The sequence below is a fragment of the Triticum dicoccoides genome, unplaced genomic scaffold, assembly GCF_002162155.2.
Source record: "Triticum dicoccoides isolate Atlit2015 ecotype Zavitan unplaced genomic scaffold, WEW_v2.0 scaffold74373, whole genome shotgun sequence".
NCBI lineage: Eukaryota > Viridiplantae > Streptophyta > Magnoliopsida > Poales > Poaceae > Triticum > Triticum dicoccoides.
The window spans coordinates 1-4845 of record NW_021296490.1 but is presented as its reverse complement, the minus strand read 5'-3'; the positions used below and the strand labels follow the sequence as shown (position 1 = coordinate 4845).

The following is a 4845-nucleotide window of genomic DNA, read 5'->3' as shown; positions in this document are numbered from 1 at the left end:
ATTCACCTCATTTGCGCACATGTATGATCCCACTTGATTAGCAATATACACTTTGGTGATGAATACCAAGTCTAATGGGCCATCGTTGTTTCTGTAGAAAAAAACTCGAAACAACCTAATAAAATGTACCTACGACGGTTTTAGGAGAGTGGCAGAGAATTGCGCATAAACTCATTTTAGATGAAGTGGATGAGTTGCTCAGCAAGAATGATGGAGAACAAACTAACAGTCACAGAGAGGCAAGTAAGATGACTATGGCATAAATCTCAGTGGCTCCAGGCTTCCAGCACAATCGCCGCCACACTATCAACTATGCGGTTACCTGGCAACCATAGCCCTCGTTGGAGCTGTAGCCACGTCCAACATGCCCTCACGCCAACCATCTGCCGCCTGATATGAGTGGTTGACGTCTCTAGGGATATTTTACCGGATTGGCATGATTTGGTTGGTCTGGACACATGTCTAACCCATATCAGCTCACGGACTCCGCGGATTGAACTAAGAAGCAGAACACACTCTAAACCGCTGTACGGCCTAGCTGAATAATTTTTCTGTGGTTTTGTTTGGTCCAATTCAAACTGTGAACAAGGTGAGTTGTTTACATTGGAACTTGGGTTTTGATTTGGTTTTCTCCAAGATCTCACATGAGCCAAACGGAAGCTAAGATGAAGGAGTCCTATCATACCCGAACAATGGGCATGATATCCCTGAAGAAGCATACACATATAGAGTTGTGGTAGGCCAGCTATAGTACATCATTTCAACATGTCGTGATCATGCACTTCACCTTGAGTCAACTTCTATATTTACGGGAACCTTATTATACTGGTGTGGCGACCAAAAGCATGAGATGGATGGGACGATATAGTTTTTCTAAACGAACTGATCCATACATTCATGTAATGAATGCCGTAATGCATGAGCAAACAATAAAATGTAGAATTCAGATTGAATGTACCTTATAAGTTATAACGACAAAGGAAAAGCGAACAGTCACAAGTTATCCATGGAAAGCAATATTAAAGGTCCTGATTTGCCCCACGAAATTGGAATTGCCAGCAGCCACCACTTAGTAATATCATATCTTCAATATCCTATCATCCTTCACCATGAAATTAGGCAACGATCTCTTATAATTAACAACGGTTATATGTAAAAAATAATCTAGGCAGAAGAAACATATTGGATAAGAGTCATTTCAGCGAAAGGAAAAATGAATATTATTAGTTGAGATATGATATACCTTAGTTCAGCTGTACTACCTATCTACGTTGCCACACGAATGTCACTTAGCACAGGAAAAGGAAAGAAGCATTAGTTCTCGTTGTTATACTTGTCCTGGAGTGTGGACTGGAAAAAGACTTGCAGCTCTGCAAACCGATCACAAGCTCACACCCGTCAGGGGCATGTCTACTTCGAAAAGGATGTGCATTAAATTCTTGGAACTACCCTAAAGAAAACGATTCTACTATGGGGCACTAACTTCTGACCGAAGCGACAAAATTTTCCATGAATTCTCTGGAATCATGTTATGCCCCATACGCGTGGCAACATCAGATAAGTACCTGATTAGTCAGGCGTGTGGAATTCCAAGGTGAAAAGGACCGTCAAATGCCAATTATCTGAAGGAGCATAAGTGTATAAGTTTGGCATTGCTCATTGGTGATATAGGAAGAAGGAAAGATGGTATCTCCGCTCTTATTGTCTGAGCTGTTTTTACTAGTAGTGTTCGGCCCATCCACCCAAGCTCAGAAAAACATCACCCTTGATCTGAAAGAGAATGTAGTTCAGAGAAGGTGTAACTTTGATCTGTACAAATTGTGTTGCCACGAAATTATCGTTCTGCACGGGAGAAGGTAAGCAACATTATTCCTCTCTTTTTCTTATCCTTGACGCTGCACTGGAGAAACAATTGTCACCTCTAATCAGAAGGCAATCACAAACTCACACATGTCAGGCGTGACTACCTCTGAAAAGGATGCGCACTATTTTCGTGGAAAAGTCCCAAATACAGCAAATCATCCCTATGGTGCACTAACTTCTGATTTCGATGGGACAAAAACATATCAATGCATCCCCTGGAATTGCGTTTGTCAACCTCACATAAGCAACTGATTTTTCAGGCATGTGGAATTCCAAAGTGAAAAAGACCATCAAACGCCATTTATTTGGAGGAGCATAAGTGCATAAGTTTGGCATCGCTCATCCTCACTAGGAAGAAGGAACAATATAATGGCATCTCTGCTCCTCTTGCCTGTGCTATTGCTGCCACTATTGTTCCCCTCATCCACCCAAGCTCAGAGAAACATCACCCTGGGATCCACATTGGCACCCCAGGGGCCAACATCGTCATGGCTCTCACCCTCTGGCGACTTTGCTTTCGGCTTCCGACCCGTTGAGGGAAATGCCTCCTTCTACCTCCTCGCCATCTGGTTCAACAAGATCAGCGACAAGACGGTCGCTTGGTATGCCAAGATTATGGACTAAGATCCATCGGAGGTATAGGTATCATCTGGCTCTATCCTCCAACTCACCACAGATGGAGCACTCTCGCTTCGTGACTCCTCCAGTGTGGAGGTCTGGAATCCCCAGGTAACTGGTGTGGCCTCCGCCAGAATGCGCGATAGTGGCAACTTTGTGCTCGTTGGTGCAGACGGCAACACAAAATGGCAGACTTTTGATGTGCCGTCGGACACCATCCTGCCTACCCAGGTTCTGCCTTGTAACCAGACTCATAACAAGTCACTCCGTGCTCGACTTGACACCACCGGCTATTCCAATGGTCGGTTTCTCCTGCATGTGCAAAGTGATGGAAACCTTGCCTTCTATTCGTTGTTGAGCCCTCCGGCTTCAAGCATCGTTCTTATTGGTCCACCGAGGCAGCCGGGAATGGCTCACAGCTGGTGTTAAATGAAACTGGCAGAGTATACTTCCTCCTAACAAATGGTACTCAGATCAACATCACATCAGGTGTGCTAGGATCTATGGTAGACTACTTCCACCGTGCTACACTTGACTCGGATGGTGTTTTCCGGCAATATGTATACCGAAAGAATCCAAAGTCCAGTGTGTTCAGTGGTGAGATGTGGAGTGCAGTGTGCTTACTTCCCCAAAATATCTGCCATGCAGTAGTTACAGCTGTTGGCAGTGGCGTATGTGGGTTCAATAGTTACTGCACCTTCGATGGCACCAAGAACCAGATAGTAAGTTGTGTCTGCCCACCACGGTACAAGTTCTTTGATGAGGAGAGGAGGTACAAAGGATGCAAACAAGATTTTCAGCCGCAAAGCTGCGACTTGGATGAGGCCGCAGCACTGGCACAATTTGAGCTGAGACCAATTTCTGGTGTAGATTGGCCACTATCTGATTACGAGCAGTATCAGTATATAGTGAAAGCACAAGCACATGTTGGAAAAAGAAGCTCCCTTCTCAAGGTGCCAAGTAGCAACAATTCAGAGTCTGTAGTACCCAGTACTGCCTCCAAAAAATGGAAGCATGACAAAAAGTATTGGATCCTTGGGAGTTCCTTGTTTCTTGGTTGTTCCATATTGGTGAACTTCCTCCTCATCTCTATTCTGGTGTTTGGTACTTACTGTCATATCACCCAAAAGAAGAATGGTCCGCTGTTCCAAGCCTCAAGTACAACTCAGTTGCCCCTGAAGACCTTCACTTACAATGAGCTGGAGAGAGCAACCAGTGGTTTCCATGAGGTCCTCGGTAGTGGTGCCTCTGGTGTTGTGTACAAGGGTGAGTTGCAAGATGATCTGTAGACCCACATCGCTGTCAAGAAGATCGACAAGCTCCAAGAAGAAACTGAAAAGGAGTTTAGGGTAGAAGTCCAAACCATTGGACAAACGTTCCACAAGAATCTGGTCCGGCTAATTGGTTTCTGCAATGAAGGAACTGAAAGACTGCTAGTTTATGAGTTCATGACCAATGGCTCACTCAACCGGCTTCTATTTAACGACGTCCGGCCAAATTGGAACACACGGGTTCATATCGCACTTGGGGTGGCAAGAGGGTTGCTCTACTTGCATGAAGAGTGTAGCACACAAATCATCCATTGTGACATAAAGCCACAGAACATTCTTCTTGACGACAACCTTGTCGCAAAGATTTCGGACTTTGGCCTAGCGAAGCTTCTCTTGAGAAATCAGACAAGGACAAACACCGGTATTAGAGGTACTCGAGGATATGTCGCCCCAGAGTGGTTCAAGAACATCGGGATCACTGCCAAGGTCGATGTCTACAGCTTTGGAGTGATCCTACTCGAGCTTGTCTGCTGCAGAAGAAATGTTGATTTGGAGGTAGTTGATGAAGAGTAGACGATACTGACTTACTGGGCAAATGACTGCTATAGGTGTCGGAGGTTCGACTTGCTGGTGGAGGGTGACGATGACGCGATCTTCAACATTAAGAAGGTCGAAAGATTTCTATCAGTAGCACTATGGTGCCTCCAGGAGGGCCCGACCATGCGACCCAACATGCTGAAGGTGACACAAATTCTTGATGGAGCAGTTGCAATCCCCATTCCTCCAGATCCCTACTCCTTCATCAGTTCGCTTCCATAATATATCCTGCATGTTGCTCAGTAAGGTACTATATGAGTGAATTGAATAAGCATGCTAGATACACTCTGTCTAGTAGAGGACAAAGTATGTGTACTACAAGTATACAATTTCTACAATAACATCACTGCATTAGATCAAATGCATTGAAGATAAAGGTCAGTTATGTAACTATTTGAGTTTCCTGAAGGTTATATTCATGTTACTCCGAGATGTTTGTATCTGACCTTTACACACAGTACTACTGCAGAGTTCAGCAAGTGAGATGATAATATAA

The 4845-nt window shown here is 44.5% G+C and overlaps 1 pseudogene; it reads left to right on the top strand.

Annotated features, from left to right (window-relative positions):
* Positions 1–2232: 2232 nt before the first annotated feature.
* LOC119347722 lies at positions 2233–4571 on the top strand (annotated as a pseudogene).
* The last annotated feature ends 274 nt before the right edge of the window (positions 4572–4845 follow it).